The sequence below is a fragment of the Magallana gigas genome, chromosome 10, assembly GCF_963853765.1.
Source record: "Magallana gigas chromosome 10, xbMagGiga1.1, whole genome shotgun sequence".
NCBI lineage: Eukaryota > Metazoa > Mollusca > Bivalvia > Ostreida > Ostreidae > Magallana > Magallana gigas.
The window spans coordinates 24,736,451-24,748,836 of record NC_088862.1 but is presented as its reverse complement, the minus strand read 5'-3'; the positions used below and the strand labels follow the sequence as shown (position 1 = coordinate 24,748,836).

General features: G+C 34.0%; 1 protein-coding gene across 5 annotated transcripts in view; it reads left to right on the top strand.

Moving 5' to 3' along the window:
* Nucleotides 1-744: 744 nt before the first annotated feature.
* The window catches only part of LOC105338980 (calcitonin gene-related peptide type 1 receptor), a 32,622-nt gene continuing 20,980 nt past the window's right edge, over nt 745-12,386 (top strand). For 2 of the 5 annotated variants that reach the window (XM_066072830.1, XM_011444334.4), the window contains exon 1: nt 7,621-8,001. The gene's annotated coding sequence lies outside the window, so the exon portion shown is untranslated. Of the gene's footprint in view, nt 832-7,616; nt 8,002-12,386 lie in introns of those variants that run through there. The other 3 variants (XM_066072829.1, XM_011444336.4, XM_011444335.4) reach the window with 3 other exon arrangements.

Here is a 12,386-nt window from a genome sequence, read left to right as displayed (position 1 = left end):
CAAACTTTTTAAGGATGTCATTGAATACTGATTTTGTTGTTGGTTTGTCTTTTATTGGAGGGGGTTACTCTTTTCTTTTTTTTTGGGGGGGGGGGTGTTTTTTGTTTTCCTTTTTTTTTTTAGTCTTGCATGAAAATTTAAAAAAAAATGCACAGGATTTTAAAGCAGAACCGGTTTTGAAAATATCGTTAGATGACCTTCTTACCCGGTAATAGTGCAAAGTGCAAAAATTAGGTTACAACCACTTTAAGGTTTAATCAAAAGTATCGTTTTCACTTACACTGAAATTGAGATACAATTTGTCATACTTGAAGAAGATGAACCTATAAAGTACATTATCTGAATTTAGCCCCTTAGCTTTTATCCTGAGGGATCCCATTGTGATAAAATTGTTTAATAGATGTGTTTCATAGAATGCATCCTGTGTCGGATGAGTTTCTTCTGGAATAATTGCCTTAAATAATTGTACGTGTACTTCAAGATGACTAGTTCATAACAAGGAAACATATTGAAGACATCATCTCTCTCTCTCTCTCTCTCTCTCTCTCTCTCTCTCTCTCTCTCTCTCTCTCTCTCTCTCTCAGAAACAAATAAAATTTTTATTTTTATACATCATAGAATGATTTTTTTCACGAGATTTTAGTTAAAACATAGCACTTAAAAAAAAAAAGATTTACAAAATACACACGTTTATACCTACAAAACCAATACACCACGGAATCTCAAACCGTCATGAAAATTCCGGACTAGTTGTCAGTGAGATAAGATAAATTTCAGAACTGAACCCCCCGTACTTAAAACATTCTAAACCTAAGGGAATTGAGAAATAAGGTAAGAAATTAAGCATATTGTTTAATATTTATATAATTTCATGCTTATTCTCACGTTAAAACGTCATGTACTTTTATTAATAAATGTATATGATGCTCATACACCGGGTTATCCAAGAAAGCGTTATATAAAAATTATATAATTCCTCAACGTGGCACATGTTTCATATTTTTTAAGTTGCTGTTTTTTGTTACTTTAACTCTTACAAATAACAGATAAAAACAGGTAAGACCTAAACTTAAAGTGCTTCCACCTATGATAATTCAAAAAGCGTTGAGGGCTAAATTCCTCTGACCCTTACATTGATGTACCTTTAGCGGTTATTTTTTTTTTGTTGGGGGGGGGGGGGTGGCTCAGTCAAGAATGTTTATTTATACCGTGCAACTTCAACAACAATACTTGCGCCAATTCCTTTTAATATAAAGATCTTATATGAATTGATATACATGTATATATATAGACTTAACCAAAATAAACGGGCAAAACTCCCGCTTAACAGTTGTGTACAAATAAATAATCTATCATGCCCTGATCAATCGACTTAGAGATATAGCACGGCGAGGCCTGGAATTACTGGCTTCTTGGAGCCAATAGATCTTTTATTTCGGGCACTGGTCGAAGAGATTCCCCTCCATAATTGATTCTACCTTGATTCAGTTATACCGTCTGCATACTTGGAAGATACGTTTTTCTTCAAAATAAAGATGCAAACGACTCCATATATAGCGTGTTAAATACATTCTATACGGAAAGAAATCAACAACAAAGAAGAAATGGAGTCTTAAAGTGTTTCGTTGTTCCCCATGGAAATGCGTGACGTCAAATATTAAAAATAAAGAATGCAACGCAAAAAACGCAAAACAAAAACATCGGACGAATAAAATGCTGACCGAGTCAGATATTCAGATGAATGGCTCAGTATAAATCTCCGAGGATGGGAGATTCTGTTCAAAAGATCGCCAAGGCAATAAAGATACCCCCCAAATATTAGATTTGACACGACACGGTTCTGAATTGTTTTATGCGCTAACTTAGAACATTCTTTATATTTTTCTACGCATTATCCCCCATCGGCATTGATGTATGCATGTATAATTATGGTGTCCAGTGCGTCCGCACTCCATATAAAGATTTGGGAACTTTGGTACGATGTATGTATGTTGTCCACGTTTGGGCATATGTGTTGATTTGGTTTTTAGGCATATATATATATGTATTTTGGAAAAACGCATTTGGTTTTTGAGTGCTTTTATGTTATAACGTATCAAAACAAGAAAAAAATATGATGCTGATCTTAAATGAAATATATAATATGCGAGTACCATTTCGACATACAATATAGCTTAGATAATCCATGCAATGACTGACTATTTAGTCAGTCTGTTGTTTTAATTTATATAACTCAATGATCGAATCAACAACACTAAAAACAAATTAAGCAAACCAGTCTTTGTATATCAAGGTTAAAAGACTTTATAGCACAAACCCCAAAAAATCTATAGTCTTCTGTAAAGGACTCTAACTGATTAGTCAAAATATTCATGTTTATAAGCTTTAATTTGACTTTTGAATTTTTAGGATCATGAAGTAAGAATCCAAAGTCATCATAAATCAAACGAAAAAAAATAGAAAATCATTTCCATCAAGTTATCTTTCTAATTTGATGTACAAATATTTGCAATTTTTTGGTACATTTTATAACTTCAAAACAAAATACCCTTTATTTCTAATGAAACGTGTTGGTGTGGCAAATGCCGTAGATCACTTTCTTTAATGAATTTTTCTAGGCGTGGTTAAATCAATGTCGATGTTACATTCATTTACGCTAAAATGATATAATAATCAATGTGTCTGCATGATCAGATAACCCGAAACCGAAAAAACTCTCGTGGCGTCATAAAAATAAAATCACGTGGCGAACAAACGTCATTTTGTACTTTTTAATTTATAATGTAAATGCATGACTTTTGCTGAAAAGGACAACACACGTGTACTTTAGTTGCAGAAATCGTACGATTGAGATTAAGCTAAGGCGTTCTGTTGGAACTTTAAAATCTATTCATTTTACATCTATTTACATATTTCTTTAATATTTTTAATCCTTGTAAATCGTAAATACCATAATTACAGTCAGTACAAGCATCATATTAAACTTGCATCTTCTGTTGACAAAATAAAGTTCATCCATTACCAATTTTAATTTCGAGTATGCAATCAAAATAATGTTTAATTAATTGGTCACTCTCAATTTATGATTTCTTTACTTTAAAGCAGTTAAAAGCTCAAGGTTTCGCAAAAAAAGAGAAGGCATGATGTTCGAACTTATTTACAATTCGCTTTACATCCGGTCGCAGATCGTACAACGTTGTTAAGTACGGGAGACTCCATTTTTTTATCAATCGACAGGAAGTACAAGTTGGAAACTAATTGTAGAACCACGGAAGTTCTCCGACTGATGGTACAGGATCTGTAGTCGCCAAGGCATTTTAACTTATTACGAATTTTATTTATTTCATCATAAACCTCGGGAGGGATTCCGGTTTGAACAAAATTCGGACAAATTACTTTCAGAGAATGAAACATTTGTCTGACTGTACTCTGCAGATCAGCTGGATTTTTTTATGGGAGGAAATTTTTCGTAATTTAATTGTATTCATATTTTTTCACCCATGAAAACACAGCAGTGCAAATTATCAAGTTATTTTGAACAGTTCTTATACGAACTAGCTAATTTAAAATATATATTATCGCAGGTATTGAAGTACACTTTGATAAACGAAAAAAGTACTGGATAAAATTGGAAAAATGTATTGAATGTAAAAAAGAAATCGATGCGATTACAAAACGATCTCCAATAATCTGGAAATGGAAAACACCACTGCGATTATGAAAACATTTATGTATGTTGATAATGTAAAAATACGTTTTTATCGCAAAATGATACCTTGAATAAAACGGTGATGAACAAAAAAGTCGCGGAGAATTGACAAGATGATTAATTCCACGAGAAATCACACACTTAATCATACAATGATATCAATAAACAAAAAATCGGTTCCTTTCTGATAAACTCGCCCCATAGCCATTGTTTTATTCTCTGTGAGTGATCACAAGATGTCGCGTAGGAGGGGGCGATTTCATTCTTTATAATATTATATGCCGAGTGTTTTGAATCGATTGATCTTTGTTAATTTTTTTTTATTTTGTTAATTTTTTTTTTTTTGGGGGGGGGGGGGGGGCTTACATGTATTGGTGAATCTAAATATTCCTGATATGTTCTGTAAATAAATGTGCCTTGGTTAAATTTTTATGTTGCGTTTTTATTTCTTTGGCCACATGCTGTTATGTTTTTGCAATGCAAGTAATGATAACTTTAAAAAGTAATAAACTTTATTACTGGATTTTTGTGTGTTTTGCGTGATGAATGTCAATGTTTATACGTTCACCACATGAATAGAGAGACAGAAGTTAAAGTTTCCGTACAACCATTGCTAAACAGTGTAGGCGAGCTGAGAACAATTCCATATGAATCGCTTTTATGATATAAAAGAAAGCGAACAGAAATACACGTATATTTTCTCCTTAGAAATAAACTATTAAAGGGTGCCACCAGAATATGCTAAATTAAGATAAATCGTCTAGAGGTGTCGGGGCGGGGTGGTCAGGCTTCCCCCACCCCCACCCCACCCCTCACCCCAGGCCATGGAAAGTTCAAACTTATTCAAATTACGTAGCTAAATAGTAAATAAATTAAATGGGCAAAACAAGGTCTCTCTTCCCCTACCGAACAGAATTCGTCCCCGAGATCCCTAACTCTGGGATAAAATTTCTTGATCCATACCTGAATCTCAGTCTTCATTACATATATACTATTTCGTGAATATCTTTGCACAAAGAATGAAAGCAGATTTTTCTGTTCGGCGAGTATTGTTTAGAAGTTGTTTTAGTATATAACCCCCCCCCCCCCCCCCCCCGAAAACAAATAATAGCAGCAATGTCGCCATATATATCATTTTGTAGGTCAACTATCGTAGAGGAGAGTGATGCTAAATATTTCGTTTCGAAATGATTGTAATTCACTGAAGGGGGTAAGTACTTCACGTAATTAGATGTGATATTATACTTATGTGTACAGGGTAATTTTCGTCCCATGTTATTTTCGCCCTTTAACAATTGCAAACAGTCTCGCCACGTCTTGAATTCATCCAGATGCAGTTGTATTAACAAAGATATTATTTGCAATATAAAATTCGCCCAGTCTTAAATTCACCTTTTGACAACGAGTGAAATAGGGGCTAAAATAAAACGGGAGCGAATATTTCCCTGTATACAGTATGGGCTGAACATGTTCACAGAAGCAAGCGCCTACTAGTATATGGATTCAAGGTGAAGGATCGAGTAAATAAAAAAAAAAAGAAAATCCAATGAGAATGGTCACCCACGCAAGCTTCTACTTTCATCAATAATTTCATGGAAACGACTGACATCCCCAAACAAAGCACACGTACGCCCGCACGTATCTATTATATATAATATATATTTTTATCCTTGAATTATCTGATAATAACAGAATATTGGTCACTTAATTGAGAACTGGGAAGAAAAATATGGAGAATTGCTAGTGTATTGATGAATTATTAACAACCGAGATATTGTAAATTAATATTGAGGTCCCTATACACGTATATTGATCATGTTACATGTAGGTTTAATTTATTATACACGTATAAATCTGATTCAGCATCAGTATTTTGGATTATAATATTAAGATAATTCATGTGAGTGTATGAATGCGCTGTTAAATTGATGTATATATAAAGTCTGTACACGTATATATTTGCTAAGGAATAGATATCCTTTAAGGAAGTGTATATGGCCATGGGTTTCCGACGATGAAATGTAAATATAATGTTTGAATTAATTTATTACGAATAAATTAATTGATTTGCTTTATATATTCTCTCTCTCTCTCTCTCTCTCTCTTTCTCTCTCTGATATTGATATATATCATAATCATATTGATATGCATACTGAGCTACAATTACATGTATACACTGGAACTTACAAGATTCATCAATAAACCACCAAGATAATGCTGTTGTGTAAATAAGGACGGATCTCTGTCGCCTAGAAGTCAGATGTATGCATATAATATATCTAAATCATGTCTGTCATTCCAAAAAAAAAATGTTTTGAGCTTTGACATACTTTCTGCAGAACAAAAAAAATTGAAGCAATATTTTTGTTTTCTTTGGTGGTCTATGTCGGTATAATAGGAACACACATTGTCGGAAAAATGCTTAGTACCGTAATAATAAGCATACCCTAAACACACAGTTCTCTTAAACTGATAACACCGTCAAATAATAATTACAGATTTCATTTGATTAATCATTATTTATTTATCAATCATTATTAGTTATTAAAAACAAGGAATTGTATCTAAAATCGCACTTCACATGCTTTCAATAATATAAATCAACTTTTATTCGCGAGAACATTATTTCGCGATTAACCAATTATAAGTGGGTGATTTTTTTTTTCTGCGATAATTTTTAAAAAAAAAATACAATGTAATATGGAAAATAAAATTATATTAGAGACATTTGATGTCTTGTTCGCGGTGAGAAATATTCAAAACAACGAACCTCGCGAAAAATTCTCGCACGCGAAAAAGTTGAGTATAATTGTATTTTTTGCGATTGCATCGTCTCTAGAAAGCGACTGAAATATATCGTCGCACGTAAAAATTCATACAAAAATGTAATACATGTACTTCTATCTAAGAACTACTACAAGTTGACCAACATAATATTCAAATAATTACTGCTTGTTTTAAAGAAACAACGCAGTATCAGATCTCGTTCCTGAAGTGAATACATATTTAATTATGAAAATTCAATACTAGCTGTGGAGCAACCTTCAGCTTGTGTATCAATTGACTCTTATATGTATTGGCCAAAGCGGCGCTATCGAACACTTAAAGCAATTAAAGTCGTTATCTCTCAATGTAAGCAGAGAGTTTTTTCACGGAGTCTCGAGGGTATACTTATATATTTATAATGAAATGGTTTGATATCATTAGAGTCTCAAAAGGCATTTTTTTCTCATCTCTCCGTCTCTTTGTAGAAGAGTCTCTCAGAGAGAGAGAGAGAGAGAGAGAGAGAGAGAGAGAGAGAGAGAGATTCTTTTTCAATTCATGACAACTATAAGGGACTAATCATGATGTCGGAACTATCATCTTATTGAGTTATTGTCATACAGTATTTTCCGAACAAACAAAAGTTTAAACCGTTCATTTTTCATTCATGTATGTGCTACACCCGTGCAGCTAATGGTTCTTGTAAATCCGTGTTTATATTTAGACTTTGATTTTTTTTCTTTTTAAAAATTGAATATTAACTCGAATATGTTTCTTTGTGTTTTGGTGAGGAAAGTTTTGTTTTTCAAAATGGGAACGGGGTTATAGGTTAACAATGTTTCGTTTATCTTAACTAGACTGGGTATATAAAATAGCAGCGGTGATGTTTACCTAATGTGATCTAGACATGAATTTCATGTCTCGGGTACAGAGCAACGGAGAATACATTTCGGTACCCCGTACAGTACATTCTAAATCCTACGGGAATCTCTCCATATCCCGTTTGACTTATTAGTCCAACTTAACTACTGAAGGTTTTCATAAACAGCTTCACGCGAGAATCTATCCGCGGGCTCCGGTCATTAATCAAAATCTAAAATCAGAATACAATTGATCCGACAGGAATCTGAGGCTCTGACCGATCCGTGCATGCACACTGCAGCATCCTCAACACTGCGGCGTTGGATGTAATCAAGAGTTCAGAAGACAGCGATCGCTATTATAAATTGAGGACCCAACTTATCGCGCTGGTGCGGTCTATGCGAAAATGATGTGAGGAAATCGTTTCTTAATTGTAATTGATCTTGTACTGATATATACCAAACTCGCAAATCAGCTCTCCATTCCAAGTGTTAACTGGTATCTTTTAGTGTGACGGAGTTGCGATACCAGAGCTGGCTAGCTTATAGCGCGCTGGCAGTGTGGAGTCTTACTTTTTGTAAACTTTTTGTTTTTCAAATTAAATTCCGTAGTTTTTCCAAGATTTTGAATTATTGTGACGGATTAGTGACGTATTCGGAAACAACCTGGTATGTCTAAATCTTTTATGATTATAATAATAATAATAATTTTTATTTTATTTTTCATCGCCCATCAAGCTCATTCAAGATTTGAAACTTGAGATAATATCTACTGTACCATGGGGCGAATTGGAAGATTTTATTTTATTCCGCAATCGCTTTAAACAGCTTGATGGTGCCTCTGTCTCCGGGCTTGATATTAACTTTACCTCATATTTTCATTATACTATAAAAATTAAGAAAATATTCATCACTTTACCACCGGGGTGGATTGGGTTTAAGTGCGGAGATATGTTTCCTGTAATTATCCTGTTCGCCATGCTTGTTAATGAAATTGACAATTCAATTAACAAATTCTGATATCCAACTAAGAAACGAATTAACTTATGGACTTGTTCAAGAGCGCAGGCGGCTTTGAAAAAAACTCAGCTTAGTAGGGAGGAGATTCTCTCTCTCTCTCTCTCTCTCTCTCTCTCTCTCTCTCTCTCTCTCTCCTCTCTCTCTCTCTCTCTCTCAGTGTAAAGCTAAATGCAAGACAATATAGCAAATGTCAGGCCGTATGTAATGTACTTTTTAATACCGTTTATCACACACAATTGCACAGCAATTTTAAAGAGGGAACCGTGATACAAACTTGTTACCAGTATTCCCATAAGACATCCTATTTCGAAAATTAAAAAGCACTTCTGAAATCCAAATTTGATATGAGTGGAGTGTTTCCGGTTTTGTTGAACTGATATTTATGGGAAAGACACAAACATTACATTGTAGAAATGATTTGTGTAAAAAAAAAAATGAATTCATAATAGAATGAATTTAACGTCCTATTTTCGGTCCTTGAATGCAAGTGACTTTTTTTCTCGCTCGTGGAATATTTAGTGATCATGGCGTGTGTATAAGCCATATTGAAAGTAAATTTCATTAGATTTGGTTGTACAGACACTTTTTTTCTTTTGATGGACTTTAAACCACGGCTCGGCCGCCCCATCCACCCCCCCCCCCCCAGACACACACACACATACACACATACATACACCCACTCAAACAATATAATACCATCAGTTTATTAGAAATTTTCTTTATCATATAAAATCAATAATTAATTAGTGTAGATTAAAAGCAAAATTAATCTTGGACATGTAATACAATATTAAATAATCGCTAATATTAGCAACAATTATTAGCTCGCAAACCAAAAAAAAAACGAGTAAAAAAGCACAGAATGAATAAATACTTGTTTGAAATCAGAATAATGTCAATAAAGAGGAGTGAGTCTTGTTTAAAACCTGATGCATTTCTTTAAACATGTTAAACACATGTCTAGCATGTACAACACTTAGTGCAAATGTACTTAAAACGCTGAGCACGATATAAAATCCCACAAACGGTTTAGTTTAGTGATTTCCTTTTTTATGTTATTCTTGTGACAAAATTGTTGGATTAAATGGGCCGATATATTTTATATACCTAATTAACTTTTAAGAGTGTCTTGTGTAATGTTTTATTTTTATCTTTGAATGGTTTTCTCGAAGACTTCCGCTAAGTAACCAGAATTCATACTTCTCACTTCATATATTTTCTCATGCTTGCACACTTTACGAAAATGACGTGAAATATAGTAATATTAGGAAAAAACCTAAATGTTGTTTTAAATCTTATAATAGCGACATATAGCTTTTAAAATTATGTACGTCCCAGACATGCATTAGATCTTTAGTCTTAACGTTGACCTTGAACTTTTACTTGCAGAACCCTGACCTTGACATTCTTATTTGGAATACGATCTTTAACATTGCTTGTGACCTTAAGCTTTAACTCTAAAAGTAGGTCATTGGCCTACTTTTTGAAAGTGAAAAATAACACTACAATAAAAGGTCTGTTACATACAATAAATGGTTTCTCATTATCATCTGGGGATTTTTTTTCCATTCTGAGTAATCGATGTCCGCCAGGGACGTTCTATTGCAAGCAGGTATTTCTATTCACACAATATGAAGTTTAATCTAGATGTACATGTATTGTCCGAACGTACTAGAATATTGAAAGCAGATTTGATTAATTAAAGTTGCAAACAGAAAAAAAAAACCAACGAAACAGAGAAACTAAAAATGCATTGATAATCTCCGACATTTAATGTGCAATTTTCACGAACAATTGCATTTGCCTGCATGTTCAATAAAACGACAAAAATAGAAAAAAAACATCAACATTTGATGCCAAAAAAAACCCAAACAAACTAGAGCGCTGCAAGCATGTTTCAGTAAAAGCGAATTAGAAAAAGAGCTAGCCAAATTTATTATGTGTGTTTTAAAATATTATGCTTTTCATGTGCTTTGATGCCGGGAACCAAACACACAAGTACATGGTCCGTGTATGAAATATTTTGATGCAAAGTAAATATAACGACCATTAGCATCATCACTACTACGGCTGAGAAACATTTGGACACTTTATATATTTATTTGATTTGTTCTCGTTTTGCACACAAATATGTGTGCGAAACGAGAATGTGTATAATAGTCAACTCATGAACTTTAGATTTAATTTAATTGATACCTTTTGAAATGATGTTTTCAAATACATTTTATTATTTATTTAATATCAATATAATCAGTCAATTTTTTATTTCCTATTAATACAACAACTTTTACATATATAGCATCGTCAGAAACCCTGGCCTGTGGGTGGGGTGGGGATGGGACAGGGGTCTGTGGTCCCTGAAAGGTCATTATTTCCTGAAAAAAAAGGGGCGAATATAGGGGGTTTAAGGTCTGTCAGTTGTACATAAACGTAAAAAATAAGTTTGATTAAATCTAAAATTCAGGTTGAGAGTATCTTTTTAAATAATCCGCGCATGGTGCAAATTCAATAAGCAACCATTAATTTTCAAAATAATTCTATCCCTACATGAATGCGCGGATCCAGAAATTGTTTCCAGAGGGAGGAGTCCGACGGTTATTTGAGTTTGCCTCGGGGGGGGGGGGGGGGGGGGGGGGGAGGGGGGGTGTCCGAGGCATATATTTGGTAATTTTGTAATATAATTTAAATAAATTTGAATTTCTTATTTCTTTTTTTTTTTGGGGGGGGGGGGGGGGGTCTTTACTTCCTGAATCCTCTCTAGATCCGCACATTACATGAACATTTTGATAGTACTTGTTTCCCCTCTCCCACCCTCCACCCCCACTTCTACCTGAACGTGACCAAAGTCATACACCTAGCAAATACTGTAGTTTCATTAATATTCAAGGGTATCAATTTTCGTGGATAAAGTGAAACTTACGTAAATTCATGGCCAATGACCCTATCAATACAAAATATTAGTAGAAATTGCATTTCAAAGAATATTTAATTTCAAGGATAAACTTAACAACGAAATCAACGAAAATTGGTATTCAACGAATATTGATGAAACCACTGAAGTTGCATTGTCCCTTTCCTTGTTTGTTTAGTATAACTATAGAACTGGTATCTTAGTAATCGGGTAAAATAATGGATTGAAATTATATTACTCTGTCAATTAAAAATTGTTTGTGGAGCTACCGTTATGTGTAGTTAAGATTGTGAGGAATGGAGTTGAAGATCTAATAATATTAAATCTTCAGAGCTGAGTTTGATTAATAATCTTAGTGTTCATGTTTCTCTATTTTGATGTATGTTTATATCGTTACAATAAAATACTCAAATATACTTTAACGTGTGAAAAATTCCAATCCCGCGACAAAAAATTTCAAACCATGCTAACGATCTCTCCTCCTAAACGTCAATTCAAAATTTATGCAGATCCAGATTTCCGTTAAACAAAAGCTTAGGATGATCGACTTTTCATTTATTTTTTCATGCATCACTATATAGCACGCGGGCTCCCCACTTTGTCAATATCAATCACAATCTATTGCTTCATGTCACCCTGCATCTTGAATATGTCCTTCTACATCTCCGGTCGAGCGCAGATTTTTTAAAGATTTTTTTATCCTCTTTAAAATCAGAGAGAGAGAGAGAGAGAGAGAGAGAGAGAGGAGAGAGAGAGAGAGGAGAGAGAGAGAGAGAGAGAGAGAGAGAGAGAGAGAGAGAGAGAGAGAGAGAGCTAAATGAATTGCCTGAGTCAGGGGCTAAGGATCCCAAGAAAACCACCAGACCCATAGTTTTCTTTAAATACAATTCGACACCCCCCCCCCCCCCCTTCGAGCAAAAAACAACCCCCAAAAATACAAAACAAACAAAAAACCAACGGAAAACAATTAATCCGCCCCCGAAATAATTAACAATTCACATGAACTTAAATCAAAGTCCTCTAGCTAAACCCCGGCTAGAATGCCAGACTGATATATAGCCTTGACTTTGTATAGGTTTTCCAGAAAATTGATCACATGTAATCTACTACTACAATTGATGCA